At 35.6% G+C, this 17,303-nt stretch overlaps 1 protein-coding gene across 5 annotated transcripts in view; it reads left to right on the top strand.

The window, feature by feature from the left end:
* MED13L (mediator complex subunit 13L) overlaps positions 1 to 17,303 on the top strand; it is a 297,857-nt gene that overhangs the window by 175,649 nt on the left and 104,905 nt on the right. The window lies entirely within an intron of this gene.

Raw genomic sequence — 17,303 nt, 5'->3', positions numbered from 1 at the left:
TAGATCAATCAAGCCAGAATCAAAAACGAAAACCGTCAAAATCTAATATTTATCTCACTTTCCTTTGAACACAGTGTAGATTTAATTGGAAGTTGGTGACTATTTCTTTTTTTGTAGAGCTGGGTACACAATCTTGATTCTATTTTACTATCCATGAACTTGCCCTAAGCTAAGGGTCCCACCTTCTGGCTGCAGACAGGTGCTCTTGAAACCTTATGTGGTAGATTAGATCTTTTGGATAGCTGGCCAGAATTTCAGCTGGCTACTCCTGCCACTTCTTCCTGTAAGAGATTTAATAGCAGCCTTCTCTCCAGCCTGTATGTCTTAAAACTTTGATGAAGTGGTTGTGTTAAAGCTTTGATGAAGTGATTTCTGAGCAATGTAACCACTTCCTCATTAACTAAATCTAATTTATGAAAATTGGGATTTCTTTTTTCAAATCAGATAAATTAGGGCCTGGCTTTTTTTTTTCCCCCCCAAATCACCATGAACTTCCTTGAAATATTTCCCTCTTTTTAGTACATTTAGGATTTATTAAAAATTATATTTAAGTAGACAGTAGGTATTATGTGTATCAAAGTTTGCCTGTAAAGGATAATACAGATTTTAGAAAAAGGTACTAGTGTGCATGGGTGTGATTCTGTTTACAGATGCTTTGATTGATGGAGAGGAACTTTTTTTTCCTTTTATTTTTATCGATTTGGTCTAACTAATGAATGTTTCATGGACATAATTCATCTTAGCATTTCCCTAAAATTTACAGAGGACTTAGATTTTCCTACTGGTTAAAGTTTGGACTTTTATTGTCGAGGAGTCTGAATGGTTATATATGGATTTGCTTTAGTGCATTGTTCTTCTTTGCCATTCCTAGTGTGCCTCTCCATGCGTAGTGTGCATTCTCACAGCTGGTCACTGATGAATTGACTGAGCCAGTCCTAAAACTTTAGATCAATAGGTATAGATGTTTGTGTGATGATTTGAGAGGAATTTGGGGATGAAGAAGAAATGTAGAAATAAAAAAGGGATTGAAGGAGTAGCAATTAGTATTTTAATGTAAAAAATAATGTTTAAAAGTCAGATGTGCTTAATGATCTTTGTATAGCTTGTATATCTTTACACTTTATTTAGATACTCAGAGTCTTCCTAACTTAAGCAAGCCAGATGTAAATAATACATGTAATATATTTGGATATTTGATTTTGTGTAAAACTGGGAGGCTGTTGATTTCTGAGGAATGTAATTAAGTTATTTTATTATTTTTAAGACTTTATATTTGTGGTTGAACCTCGTGGAACTTCGTTTTCTTGTAGTGTAGAAATATTGATGATTAAAAAACTATTTTAGAAGACTTTAACAATTAGAAAACATTTTAAAGCAAAGATTCAATTTAAAAATTCAGCATTTGCTATAATAAAACTTTATTAGGTGTAATGACTTTTCCACTCATTCTCTGAGTGGAAAATAGAGCATCTTCTTGGATGTTGAAACAGGATCTCAGTGCTTAAGTCATTTTGGATGGACAGAGTGGCCCTGAAGAGGAGGGCATTTAGAATAAGAAGAGTTGGGATCACATCCCGTACCTCTCTTTACAAGTTATTTGCTTTTAGAAAAGTTGTTTAATTTTTCTGGGGTGAACTTTTATTTTTGCTGTTATTGAATTGATAATAATCAGTATCTTAGAGGGTTATTGTGAAGATTAAATGAGTTAATTTATGTGGCTAGTTTATAATTTAGTTGAGAAAAAGCAAGAACAAATTAATCTTCTTGAAGCTTTTTTTTTTCTTTCTTTTTTTTTTTTTTAGTACATACCGATTTAGTAACCAGGAGAGAGGAAAATTTGCTGCCCAGTGTTAAACACATTGTATATACACATTAATATTTTTAGGAATTCTCTTATTTGATATCATTAGACCCAAAAAGGAATACACTTTTAAAGTAGTGATATTAGCCTATAGATACTTTTTTCAATAGATTAAAAAGACGATTTAACACACTATTTTATGTAAGCTAAAATAATTCTAATAGTGGCGACAAATGAACATATTGATGATTAGGTTTCACCTGTTCGATTAATAGCATATTACTTTTTGAGCTATCATTTCTCTCCATATTGATAGCAAAACTAAATCATTTGCTGGTGGACTGTAAAAGAGTTCTCAGTGTTAGATATGAGATGAAGTTTGGGATATTTATAGAAATTTGACCAGGCAGTTTCAAAAAGATAAAAGAAATTTATATCGTTTTTTTGCTATAGTAGCATATCTTTTGTTACTCATCCTTGGGAATATAATAAGTAGGAAAGAGAACTTGGCTTTGTCCTAAAGAGTTGTGACAACTAACATCAAGCATACAAAATTTCTGATTTCTAAGGTATGTTGAACTTGAAAAAGCCTTTGCTTTCAGAATATTCTTAAAAACAAACCAGTAAAAAAAATATGTTCTTTTAAAATAATTTAGAAATTGTTCCAATGATGGAGTTTCTTTCTATTGGAAAGGTGTTTATTTTCTAATTTAGTCTAGTTTCAACCCACATTTGACTACCACAGAATTTGAAGTTTATAATTCCTTAGTCTTTGAATGCCAATTTTAGCAAAATAATTGATTGCCCCCAATAACAGTTTGGACCTTTGATCTTTCCTAGTATCAGGTGTACAGTAGCTGAGTTAACACAAATACCAACTTGCCAGTGCATTTTCTGAATTAATTCACCATTTCTTCCTTGTGAGCAAACCTGCCCTACTGTGGGGTGATACTCCAAATAGCCTCACATGTTTTCAACTATTCTAATTATTTTTGTGTGTGCTGTTAACAGATGCACACACACATACACAATGGGAAGTACATTACTTTGGGTGCTTTTGTGTCATTTCATCTGGATATTTTCTTGACTCTTAAGCCTGAGATTATTTCTTTAACTTCTTTTTTTATGTTCTAACACTACCTAATGTGCAAGAGATGCCCTTGTCTTTTGGTTTTAGTAGCAAAAATCAGTTCTTGTGTAACAAGATGAAATATTTTGATGTAGGAGAATATTTTTTAGCACTTTAAAACTTTCATTCCCTCTTTTTCCTCACCCTCCCCTATCGCTTCACCTCTTCTTATTTTCTTTCCCATCCTCCTCTTTCCTGTACTTCCCTTATATTATAGCCCAGTCATCTGTGTTTCCTTCTTGAGGTGCAAAGATGAAAAGTCAGGGAAAGGGATCTCTCATTAGAGGGTAGACAGACATGTAAACAATTACTTACAGTGTGAAAGATAAAGGGAATCTCTTACTAGTGTCCAGAAAAATTAAGGTCATTAGTGATGTGGTACCTTTAACAAGGACTAGCCAATGGGAAATTCATAAATAAAAGTAATGGGACAACTTGGATTTATTAATCAACATAATAGTTTTACCATATTTTTTGTCTGTTTTTGGTGGATCTATAAAATAATGTAGTCATTTTCTGCTGGTTTATTTGATGGAAGATATATCAAAAGGTTCTGTGTATTTCGTCACTTGGATTTGAGAATTGTGTGAAAAGTGAGAAGACAGTGAGGTTAGAGTCCTGGGGAGCATCTACATTTACAGGATGGGTAGAGAAAAAGGAGTACATAAAGGAGACTAGGAAAGGTCAGTGAGAAATGAGAACCAGGAGGATCGGTGTCACCAAAACCATGAATTTTTAAAGTTTCAAGATTAATCAGCTGTGTCTACCAGAGAGACCATATAAAATACATTCTAAAAGGCAGTTATGCAGCCATGATGGACATAACATGAGCAGTTTCAGTGCAGTAGTCAATTTCAGGTTGCAGTAGTGAATTTCAGGTTGCAGTAGCCTGAGTTACAAATGGCAGTTGAAATGAAGATAGGAACGTAGACTTCTTCTTATATTTTGTTATAAGTAGCTGCAAAGTAGAAAACTGTTGGATCTAGGAAGGGAGGAGACAAACTTTTAATAAGAGCCTATGATAAAACTAAGTGGTACTGTCTTTTGTTTTTAAAAGTATCTTTCATGTACCAGGCACTCAGCTTTGTACTTTCACACATTATGCATAGAGTGTCAAATTGAAAGACCAGCTCAACCAGAGGTAGCTTGTTTACTTTTTAAAAATTACTTTTTTTTCTTAATAACTGAAAGGCAATTATCACTGTTAGTTTTTGTTTTTTGTCCTATTAGCAGTCTAAAAAGTACACAATAAAAACTTATATCCTGAATATCAATAATTTATTTTCACAGTTTAAATATATACTGTCAGTTTCAAAAAGGATTTTAAACACCTTACAGTAAGAGGTACACCTTTAAAAAATGTATATATCGGGCTTCCCTTGATGGCACAGTGGTTAAGAATCTGCCTGCCAATGCAGGGGACATGGGTTCGAGCCCTGTTCCGAGAAGATCCCACATGCCACGAAGCAGCTAAGCCCATGCGCCAAAACTGCTGAGCCTGCGCTCTGGAGCCCGCGAGCCACAACTACTGAGCCCGCGTGCCTGGAGCCGGTGCTCCACAGCAGGAGAGGCCACCGCACTGGGAAGCCTGTGCACCACAACGAAGAGTGGCCCCCGCTTGCCACAACTAGAGAAGGCCCGCGCATAGCAACGAAGACTCAACGCAGCGAAAAATAAATAAATAAAATAAATACATTTATTTTAAAAATGTATATATATACTAGAGAGGTTTTGTGAATATCATTGTTGTAATTCCTCCTAGAGGACTGAAACTAGGCTGGAAACAGAGCTCTCCTTGATCACCAGTCCATCTAGAAATATGGATGATCTTCCATTAACTGTCTGACTTTGTGGGACTTACTGAATCCCTCTGGACTTTAGTTTTAGCATTTATCATTTCTAAAATAATTTTCAGTTTTTCAGTTCTCTGATTCTAGGGAAATTGTAGAATCTAGGCATGTCTCCAGAAAGTACATAATGTACTTTATAAGTATTTGGTTTACTTCTTTGATGTTTTTGGAGTGTTAGAGGATATTATAAAAATAAAGATTTATTAAGAGTGGTTCTTAGAAAGTATTAAATTCCTATCTGAGAACCTGACAGGAGAGAGTGACAGTGTACTTCATGTAGAGTTTTATTAATAGTTGTGTAAGTTCGAAGTATTATTATAACTTAATATTTATGGCTAAAGAATATAGAACGCTGTGAGTGCTAAGATGAAATACTAAATTATGTAACTGAAGCTTCCTCTTTGTTATAATGTTCATATCTGGTCTGTTGTTACAGTCTTCTGCCTGTCTGGGTCTTCTGACTTCAAACTGCTTATGTTTCTAATCCCTCTGCTCTGTGTATCCTTCTGTTAGTCTACTTTTGGTGAAGCACTCTCCCACATAAGAGCATAATGTGGTGTCAGTGTTTAGGATGTTACCCAAACTTTATCGGGCATTCCTGTTCCCCAGTCGAAGCCTTTTGTCCAGCCATAGTTGCCCTTCACAATTCCTAGCATAGTCTAAACTCCATTTCTCTTTTGTTAGTGTTTTTTTTTCCCCCACTCTTTCTGTCTTCCCTGGCAAGTTAACTTTGATCTCTCTTCTTTGAGCTGCTCCCCTGAGGCATCTTTTCTGGCTGTTTGTTTCTGACATTTTACCTCTATATTTATCAATAGTATGTTTTTACTGTTCTTTTGAATTTTATTTTATTATTTTAAAAATTTTATTTTTCTCTTGAATTTGTACTAAGGAAGATGAGAATTTACTCTCCTTCCTCCTTTTCCCATTCCTTCATTATTCCTAAATTGAATCTTTAAAACAGAATCATACTTATTTTGGTGTTTACTATACATCATTATTTCTCCTTTTATTCTATTCAGCATCTATTACAATCCCTAGTACAAAGGATATTACAGGTTTGGAGGAACTGAATGGAACTTCTTTCTGTTGTAAATCTATTTAGTTTTCTAGGATCAAAATAAAAAATGAGGTCTTAAAACTCATTTAGTGTAAAACAAAATATTGAGTTATGTCATTAAAACAGCATTCTCTTTATCATTCTTATTTTAAAAGATGATCCTTTAAAATATTATCTTTTATAAATGGGTTAAAATCCTTGTTTCTTATAATTGTCAGTTTTGCATGAGTTTTTCCTCAGTATTATTTCTTACTGAGTGGTTTGTTCAAGTTTCAAGTTTGAGCAGTTGGGCTCTTTATGATGGTTACTTTAATTCAAGTATTCCCTAGTAGAAAGCATACGTTATATACCCTGTTGGACTTTGTCCCCCATTGCTAGCCCATGAATTGCAATTCTGCTAGTGGAAGCAGACTCAACACATTTTGAGATCTTAACAGGCCTCATAGAAAGAAGGAGCCCTCTCTAATTGGTTGCACACAGAAGAGGGAGCATTGTTGGGGAACATTTGAAGGATTATTATGTATCACTGAAATTGACCAGTGTTGTTTACAGAGTTTATCTGGTACTGAGAATCTAAGAAAACAAAGGAACATCTTAGTATGTATAATTGAAGACAGTTGACTAAAGTATTTCTATGTTAGATGAATTTTTAAAAAATAAAAGACTGTAGAAGGTAAGTTTCACTGAATGAGAAAATTGGACTATTAGCTGGAGAATTTTGAGTTTGTCTCAGTGGTCTTTAAAGTATTCTATCAATTTCATTGTAGCATGCCACCTCCTCTCCTTTGTTTCTTACTTAACATTTCAAGATCTAGAACTGAAGCTTTCTATCACAGTATGGTTCACATTCCTGAAATAAATAACAGCTTTCTTCTGCTAATGATTTGCTGTGTCCTTAAGTATTTCTAGGCCTTGATTTCAACTAGAGTTTCTTAGGGAAAGAATAAGACATTGTGATAGCCCATAAACACCCAGTTTGTGAAAACAGAAAAATTGGGATTATATGCTTTTACTTTTCAACTTTATCCCAGTAGCCCTTCCTTTTCCCAGTCTCTATGTTCAAGTATTAAATTAAACATGTACTGTCTTGTATTACCCTTCATCATTTTAAGCGTGTTTTTTAGGTTCAAAAAGGTAAATTACAATACTAAAGGACACTACTTTAATAATGGCAAGGCCTCCCTGTCCCCCAACCCTTAGAAACACATGCTGTTAAAAATACCCAGTGAAGACTCAATAAAATACTTGCTAAGTACATTTCAAACCAGAGGATGCTTTAGTTGAAGTATATTATGGATACGTTCGAACGTGACTGTGCGTTTGAAGTACAATACAGGGTATGTTCTGTAGCTGCTAGAACAAAGCATTCTGTATTTGTGCTTTGATTTTCTGTAAACTAAGCTTCCCAAGTTTCAGAGCTCTTTTAATTCTTCTGAGTATATCATGGAGAAGCCTTCAGTTGGGCCATTGGCACCTTGTGTATCTGATCTCTTTTAAGGATGCATGCAGTACTCCTGCAACTCCTTTGAACAAGTCAGTTATTTTCAGAAACAGCTGAAGTTACCGAGCAACCAAGTTGGAGCTGAACCTGGGGTGAGGCAGATGAGTAGGGGCCAATCATCCTGACCCGCAGTGTAAGTATTCAGAATCATAAATATTGACTTCAGGAATTAGAACTTTTTGTGCATGCAACTTTTTTAGGAATCTGATGCACATACATATACATTATTACAAGTATTATTGATGGGAGTAAATGACAGAAGTTTAGAACTTTGTTATAACTCCTAGTTATGTTCTCAGTGAAGCACAGTCAAACTGATCCACTTACTATATCCTGTGTTTCTGTTCCTGTGTTTTTTAAACTCTGAGTAGGAATAATAATAAAGGTATAATGATGTCTACCTTATATAGGTTGTTTTGAGGATTAAATGAGATAATGTGAAAGTCTAAATAATTAGACAAATTATTTAAAGCCTGTTTCATAAATTTCTTCCTAGATTCTTATAAAGCACTTTATATACTATTCACTATATTATGAATGGAACCATTCAACTTTTCAAAATTAAATGATCATAATTTAGGAATAGCATTATGTATCATTTTATTTTTCCATTTTCAGATCATTTAATATTATTTATATATATGAAAGTTGTATAATTTATATAAACCATGCATTAAAAGCAGATGATAGAACTTCCATAAAATTCACCTCCTTTACACCAAGTAGTTTCATAGGTTTGATTTTGGTCTCATATACATATGTAGTTATAAAGAAGCCTGTTGACTATTAAGGTTCACTATAAAGCATGAGAGTCTATTTTCCATATTTCACATAGAAAATACACTTCTAGGTAACGTTAAGCCAAGTGTCTTTAGTAGTAAGGTGAGATAGCTACCCTGGATAATAAAAGGAGGCAGCATAGGTGAAAAGTGACCCAGACAGAAATGGATCCAGCAGTCACAATTACCAGATGAGGAAAGAAGGAAGCTCCTTACAAACCACCACCACTTCCAGGATTTTCTTTTCACTTGGACAGGTGTCATTCAGACCTTCTAGAAACATATTTATGCACTTGCTTTTTACTTTGCTTTTTTCCCTACCATTCCTCATAAGGGTACCAAAAAGGGGAACGTTTTTCCTATGCTTTTTCCTTCTTAAACACATTTATCACTTATGTAGCTTGAAATGAGAAGAGTGGTCTAGATAAGAATATTTGATATGGAGTGAAGAATAATAGAAAAAAAAAGTGGGAGGTTGAGGATAAAATAAATTGTTATCTATATTTTTAGTTTACTGGCATATCTGGCATTAAAAGTACTAATTATACAAATGTGGCCATTTGTTCTTTTGTTCTTAGCCCTGTGTTTAATGAATAATATTAAAATGTTTCCCTGGAGGGAATTTAATTCCATATTACTCACCCACTTTTTAAAGCTTTCCTTTATACTGCTTTGTTTGAAGAATGTGTTCATAAGTCATTCCAAACGTCTTAAAAAAATCTGTCGTGTATTTTCCTATAACAAAAAGATTGAATGTATTTATTAAAAATAGTAAAATTCAGAAAACCACATAGAATTATGAGAGTTTAATTGAATTCTAACACATAGATATGTCCTTTATTTGAACATAGTAATGTATATGGAGTCTTTCTTGATACTTTATATATTCCTATATATACATCCCTCCATAGTGCTTGATGATTGCTTAGTGAATTCTTGAAAATTTAGCTTTTAAAAATAGAGTTATTTCTAGATACACTGGAAAAGGGTCACTTCAGCACACTAAAGTATAATTCACAGAAAGGTAAAATTTGGACTCTAATGCAAATATAAAATGAACAAATGGCATACATTTTAATCAACTCATTAATTAGTGAAAGAACAGGTGAGATGTGAAAACCAGTTCAAAGAGTATTTGAGTAGCTAGGTTTTTCTAGAAAATTAATAGGTATATATGCATCTACAACTTAGTAGCTGTTTGAACAATGAACATAAATTGAAAGGATAAAATGTATTTTCTTCTTACCCAGAATTGCTGATAAATAGGACATGTATGCCTGTTGAGCACTGTACAACTTCTCAAACCTTGGAATCAGATTGGATGCTACTACTCTCATTTCCTGTCCATATTGATTTTACTTTATGTCATAGTCACAGCTGAGGGCCCCCCCCCCCGCCACCAGATTTAAAATATCCCACCACATCCATGTGAATTTGCTGCAGTGTTTTGGGGGGTTTGGTGCACAGCTGAGGAACTGAGGCACTAGATAATCCTTGGATGGGCATTTCCCCTATATGGCATTGAAAGGACAAGCTGTCTTCCATTGACCTTACTTCAAAGTTTTGAATAAATCTCTCTTATTTATTTATTTATTTATTTATTTAGCCAGCCGCGTCAGGTCTTCATTACAGCACACGGGATCATCTTTGAGGCATGTGGGATCTTTCGTTGTGGCGCGTGGGCTTCTCTAGTTGTGGCGTGTGGTTCTCTCTCTAGTTGTGGCGCGCGGGTTCCAGAGCGCATGGGCTCTGTAGTTTGCAGCACGCTGGCTTAGTTGCCCTGCAGCATGTGGGATCTTAGTTCCCTGACCAGGGATGGAACCCATGTCCCCTACATTGGAAGGTGGATCCTTTACCACTGGACCACCAGGGAAGTCCCTTGAGTAAATGTCTTAAAAAGTCCCCTGAGGAGCTTCTAATGAGAATTGTCAAATTTTCCTTCAAAAACAGCTTGAGGGATGGGGTGTTGTCATTGATTGTCCTGGTAATGTCCATGATTAATAAACGACTGTGTTTATCCACAATCCCTGCCCAGTGTATTGACTGTTCTAGTAGGCCAGTTAATCATGCTGCTGTGATGCACTAGAGCTATAGTATAGCAGATTCTTGAACTTTTTGTTGTCAAAACACCTATAAACGTTACTGAGCATCCAAAAGAGCTTTTGTTTATTGGGTTATACTTATCAATATTTACTCCAAAGAATTAAAACTGAGAAAAGTTAAAATATTTATGACTTTTTAAAGTAACAGTAACAAACCCATTATATGTTAACACAACCTTTTTAACTAAAATAACACTTTTCTAAAAGAAAAAAATATTTAGTCAGAAGAGTGGCACTGTTTTTGCAAATCTCTTTAAACTCTGGCTTAAGGGAAAACAGCTGTATTCTTGTGTCTGCTTCTGCTTGTAGTCTATTGTGACATCACACACGATGTAGCCTCTGGAAAACTCCATTGTGCACTTGGAGAAAATCAGAGTGAAAAGGATAAATAATGTCTTCATGTTATTTTGAAAATAGTTTTGACCTGCTGCCTGCTCGGCATTCCAATACTTTAAAAAATTTCAACAAAGATGTGGTTTGTCTGCATTTTATTCTTAGGCTGGAGCAGGTAAACTTTTCCTGCAGATAGTAAATATTTTCAGCTTTGCAGGGCATATGGTTGATGTCAAAACTAGTCAAGTCGACATTGCACTGTGAAAGCATCCATAGACAATATGTAAGCAAATGGGCAATAGACTGTTCCAGTAAAATTTTATTTTACAAAAAATAGGTGACCGTGAAATGGAGCAGGACCCTGTGGTCCTCCCCCCACTCCCACCCATGTCCTCAGCCTGCCTTTTTTCTGTGGAAAAACTTTAGCCAAAGGATAAGTTTAATCAGAGAAGTGAGAAAATGCAGAAACAAAGGAAAACAGTCAAAGGAGACCAAATAATAATAATAGTTTACTCATTAAGCAAAGTCAAGGACCTTTAGCTTCTCCTCAAGGGCTATAGATAATATTCTGAGCCATACCCTGTGAACTGTCTTATAGATACTAAAACCCCAGCAGGTGAAGGACGTTAACTACATGATGACCAGACTGTAGCCATGACATAAGCTACAGTTCCGAGAAATGACCTCAAAGAAATGGGAACAAACCGATCCTGGAACTGAAGATTAACTGTACTTAAAACAGTCAAGATGACGACGCTGGTCAGACCACCGATGACCAATTTCAAGATGACTGTCAGAGCTGACTGTGCTGTTTCTACCTGTAGCCCCTTCCCTCTGTCTATAAAAGCTCTTGCCCACTGATTGTCAGTGGCAGGGAGTCGGCCTTTGGACAGGAGTCTGCCCTGCCCCTGGTAGCCAGCATCCGAAATAAAGCAAACTTTCCTTTCCACCAACTTCCCTCTTTATTGGCTTTAGAGTGATGAGCAGCCAGACCCCCACTTTCGGTTACAATGGGATGGAATTGGCCCTGGTACCTAACTTTGCTGACCTCTGCCCTTAAGAGGAAATTTGCTGTCCAGATACGCTGAAGTGGTTAGCTGAGAAGCCACACAACTAGAAAGCTGAGGATTCAGATCTAGGCATTTCTAGTTTCACAACTGCTATTTTTCTCAGTTCTTCATGCTGTCTTCACTAATAAGGTTAATGATTATACCTTTAATGTAGGAGGAGTGATTATTGATTAGAAATAAATTTTTAAGGTAAAAATTTATCTGATTACAAAGTTATATAAGGGCTAGAATTTAGAATCTTCATAGATACCCGAGAAATGATTGGATGAGTATGTGTCTTTGTCATAATAAATCTTATGCACAGCACAGCATTTTAATTCTTGTGATAATTCACTAAAATATACATAACTGAAAGTGTTTTCTTTTCAACTGATGAGCTCTCTGAGTAATTATTTTTATCTTATTTAAATTATTATGTGGAATGGGCAATACATGTATGTAGTATAAAATTTAAACAGCACAAAATTATATAGGCAAAAAAGTCTCTTCCCCACTCACTGCCCAGCCAGCCAATTTCTCTCCTAGTGTTAAATCATATTACCTGTTTCTTTTTGTCTTTCCAGCGATTGGTTTATGCAGATATACAGTGTGTTATATATATTTCCCTTTTCTATACACATAGTATAGCAAATGGTACCCATACCCTACCCATTGTTCCATTGCTTTATTTTACTTAATAGATAGTGATGATGTGTTGAAGATCAATCCAAGACATGCATATAGGACTATATAGGAAATTTTCTAATTTCAGAATTTGTTTGCTTTGTTATCTGTGTTCTGTGAGTAGCTTTTCTAACAGTTTTCTTTTTTGTTCTTTTTGGTTTTTTTTAAAAAATCGTTTTGTTTTGGTATTTGGTTGACATAAGTAAGATAACTTGACAAAGTCCTGCTAAAGAACTTAGTATTATCAGGAAGGTAAGATATAAACACTTAAAGCAATTAGAGATAAGACACTATATATAATTAGTGTCTTGGTTTGTGGAATATTAAGTGCTAAAGGTGAAAATTGGAAGATACTGATGTGGGTTCTAGTGAAGAGAAAAGATTCTTGAAGTTAAATGTGTTTTGTTAAATCTGAGGTTTGGATGACTTGGGGTAGAATCGTGGAAAGGAAAATAGCAGTAACAAAGACATGTACACAATGGTGTCTCAAGGAAAGACTTGGCTTCTAGAGAGGAAAGTTCAGCTTAACAGCAATGAAGATAGCAAGAGATAACTTCTAATAAGAGAACTCCTTGAGTGATCTAGACAGTTAGAAGTTCTGTGACAAAGTTCTAAATTAATGAAGCTTAGATTAATTGTGATGGTTCATGAGAATAGAGACTTAAACGTTGTTTTAGTAATGACTAAATAATTAGAGTAGTTCCTTGTTAGAATTTAAGAATTGCAGAAGAGCCACCAATAAGCGTTGTCCTGAGAGTTAAAGATCTTAAGCAAACAAACAAACAGGAATACCAAGCCTTCTTTTGATGACCCAGCCCAAACTTGCCACTAAATTATGGCAATTCATGTATAACTTTTCCCTATTGCTCTTGCCTCCTTGCTTCTTCAGATTTTATTAACGTATCCTGGGACTGTTTTTAGTTAGTGCCTTTTGTATTGTCATATTTTGTCTCTTGCCAAGGATTTTAGCATTTACAACCTGCAGGCTCTTATTGCTCATGATAAAATTTTTTTTGAAGCTACGGTATGCCTCACATTATTGCAGTTGAGAAGCACCTAAGCCTTATTATAGCATTAAAGTGAATTTCTTTATAGCGCTCCCTGGTGCCACTATAGCCTCTCTGTATGGGTTTAATCAGTTGGCCTCTACTTGAAACTCGAAGAGAAGGCACCAGTAAAAAGGTAATCATGCTTCCCAGAGTCCACAGTACAGGTTTGGATGTGCTCTGAAAGACAAATTGAAATGGTAGAATAAAAAGCAACCAAGATAGAGATACTCAGTAAAACAACTTCAAGTTGGAAGGAAAGGGAGCTAATATTTGTTTAAGACTATTATTTATTGAGATACTGTGCTAAATGCTCAACATAAATTATTTCCAGTCTTCACTATATACCTGCAGCTTTGTGTTATTTACTTTGGTTTTACAGGTGAGGACGTGGAGACCTAGAGAATTTCAGTAAAAGACTAAGAAAGTGCCAGAGCTAAGAGCACATTTTCTGGGAGAGGGACAGGACCTTTCTGCATACTGCTTGCTAGGTACTTGTGTCTTGTTACTCCTCACAGCAACCCTGTGAGGTCAGTGATAGGAGTGGTGGTGAGAGATGGGGAGATGAGACTGCTATGGGGCAGAGCTAGATCTCTGTGCTACCAAGGCTCTTGCCCTTAATCTTAGCAAACAAATAATAAGTACTGTCTTCTTCCAAAACAAATAAAAAACAAATGATTCACTTTTTAGTTCCCGGGCTAACTGCAAACAATGGAAAAACTATTTGTGGAGAAGGGACACAAAGAGAAGACTGCAGAGATGGCAGTGCTCAAGGTTCTGAAGGAGATTCCTAATCATGCTTCTTCTGGACCTTGTTTGCACAATAAAGTCCCAAATAGGAAATTTCAATGCATATTTAGAAGGAAGAAAGAGGTTCCTTGGCCTTGGTCAGGGCACTTGCCCTAAGGGGCTAAGCTGGAAGCTGCTCAGTTGACGGCTCCCTTGTGGTAGTTACATGGTTTGCATATTCCCCTAGAGCTGTCAAACTGGAAGTCTTTCTAGGTATCAGTTTGAATCCTTGGGTCAAAGGAATAGAGATCAGGGATATGGAGAGGTGAATTTCTGTCTGTCTTTTGAAGCTTTGCCTAAATATTCAGTGACTGGTACTTTTTTTTTTTTTTTCGGTACGCGGGCCTCTCACTGTTGTGGCCTCTCCCCTTGCGGAGCACAGGCTCCGGATGCGCAGGCTCAGCGGCCATGGCTCACGGGCCCAGCCGCTCCGCGGCATGTGGGATCTTCCCAGACCGGGGCGGGGCACGAACCCGTGTCCCCTGCATCGGCAGGCGGACTCTCAACCACTGCGCCACCAGGGAAGCCCATCAGTGACTGGTACTTAATAGTAAATTTAAGAATACAATTTATTTGTGGCATTTAGCCAAATTTAGAATTACGGAGGAGAAAAATATTACTTTCTCCTCTTTTATTCACTTATCTATTAGGTGAGGTATAAGAAAAAGAGCAGCATCCTTTCAAACCTCAAAAATTGAACATAACTTAAATCCTTAAGAAAACTTCAATCCTTAAGAAAACTTTAAGTTTTAATATTTAACAGTATGTTTTTTTCCACGGGATGTGAAATGGGAGAAAAATACAATAGAGAGATGCATGTTAATAATAAGTTTTGAGAAAACTGCTTTGATAACCACATGACCCTTTTATTGGTCACATAAAGCTGGGAAGGACGATACAATAACCTTATTTTTCTCTGATAATAGGATGAATGTTAAGCTACGAAGAATAATTTCAGGCATTCAGATCCATCATTAGGAAGATCAATAATGGGGTTAGTATTTAGAGACAGAAAGTTTGACCATCAGTCAATTAAGAAACAGAAGACAGTATCCTAACCCCAGCAGAGTTGTAATTTATGTGATTGATAATAATTTTTTAATTTAATTAATTTACTGACATATGTTTGGAAAGCATTCTAATAAAACATTCAGGTCAAGGTCTGAGTATATATTTATTTACTTTTCTCAGTAATAGATTTTGGATTTTCACCAAGTTTATCTTTTGTCCCTTATTTTTCTTCAGCAAATTAACCATTTCCAGAACTCTGTTAGATTATTTTTGGCTGTTAATTATTTTTATTATAGGGAAATTAATTTTTACGCTATCTTACTTTTGTTTAGTTCCTGCTGCTCTTTCAGTGTTTGATGGACGCACTTAATGACTAAATGAGAGAAAAGTAACCTAAGACCATTTAATATAAAATTGAGTCCAGCGGGATAGTTACCACACTGAGTAGTCTCATTCTTGTTTTCATAAGAAAGCTAGAATGTTGTAACTCAAATATACTTCCCAAGGTCACAGAGCCAGAGAGGCAGACTAGTAATCTTTTCTCCCCTTCTGTAGTTCATTGTACTTTCTGCTACGTTACATTGCCTTCTATGATTTAAGTGCTCATAAGTTTTTTAAAAATTGGAGGTTTAAAAAAATTATAAAAGTAATACATGCCCTTGAAAAAGTTAGGTAGTTTCAAAGGCAACAAAAACCTCCCTCTTCACCTCTTTTGCTCCCAGACTTGCACGAGTTAGTCCCTATGAATGGTCTTTTATGTATTCTTTCAGAATTTTATTCAGAAGACTCTAATATTGTATCTCTGTAATTTTTCTTTAATCTACCATAAAATTAAGGAAAATTAAACATTTTCCATCTTAATCCAATTTCCTAGCTTCCAAGTGTGGACTTTCAAACTACTCAGTGCTGCTTTTTAATAAAAGAATCCGATTTGTTATGTTACTGGAGTTGGAAGGACCTGTGAGGTAAGAAAGTCCCCTTAGCTTTTAAAATAAGAGGTTAAGTGATTTGCGTAGAGTTCCACAGTATTTAATTCCGGTAAGTGGTTCCAGATTTTTGTTCTTCCCACTAATCCGTACTGCCTCTCAACTCATCTTATAGGCTTAAAAGTGAACTGTATATCATAAACAGGCGTGTTTCATGTGTGTACTCAAGAAGTCTCTTTTAAAAATCTAATCCATAAACTAATACCCAGCACACAGCAGATACTTGAATATTTGGATTGAAATAATTTAAACTAATTTTTCACTACAGTTCGTTAAGAAAATGAGGGGGTTGGACCAGATCATTTTAAGGACTTTTCCACAGTAAATGTCTATGATTTTAATTTTAGTTTCATTCTGTCCTCAGAATATCAAGCTGTTTTTCTCCAGACTCAAAAGCTATTGTGTTGGGTGGCTAGTCCTGACTACCTTTCCCAGCAAGACAAGAATCTACCTGTGCCCTGTGCAGTGTTTGGTACACTCAAGTGCCAGGTTTCCTGTTAATCCTTTTCCTTCAGCTAAAGGGAAATTTAAAAATTATGTAAAGTTGCAAAATGGAACCAGGTTCCATACATTTCAGATCAGATTACAACTCTGTCCTGCATACTTTAGTGAGCTGATTTATTACCCAATAGTCCCCCTCATACGGGGGTGGGGGGGAGTATGGCTGGAAATTGGAGTATGAAGTTTGGGGCAGCAAGCTGGTTGGAATTTAAGTGGTGGTCCTGGTGGTAGTGTAGTGTTAAGCGGGATAGTAGTTTTAAGGGCCTGTGTAAAATAATGTTTATTGGCCAAGATTTGGCAGGAATGCATCTACCAGTTATCTTGACATACTATAGTATGCAGTCAGCCATGGGTACATAAACATCTGTGAAGTTTAAGGGAACTCTATGGTTTTATAAAATTCATTCATCGAAAGAATTCTTGCTTTGTTTTGTCACTGTATATGAAATATAACAAAAATATTCCTTGTGTTTAAACAGTGTGGTTAAAGACAGGGCATAAAGGGTCATTAACAAGAGTATCTGGCAGAATGGCAAGCCTACTTATTCTTCAAATAGCAGATCAACAACTTGCTTAAAAACCTGTTTGAACATATATTAAAAATCAGTGCTAGCTTGATTAACATTAAATCAAATAAGATATAGAAACTGAAAGCTTTTACAAGTTTAATTTCCTGAAGTGTAAG

Source organism: Lagenorhynchus albirostris, chromosome 14 (genome assembly GCF_949774975.1).
Source record: "Lagenorhynchus albirostris chromosome 14, mLagAlb1.1, whole genome shotgun sequence".
Classification (NCBI taxonomy): Eukaryota; Metazoa; Chordata; class Mammalia; order Artiodactyla; family Delphinidae; genus Lagenorhynchus; species Lagenorhynchus albirostris.
The sequence above is the reverse complement of the archived record's forward strand: the minus strand, read 5'-3'. Positions and strand labels throughout refer to the sequence as shown.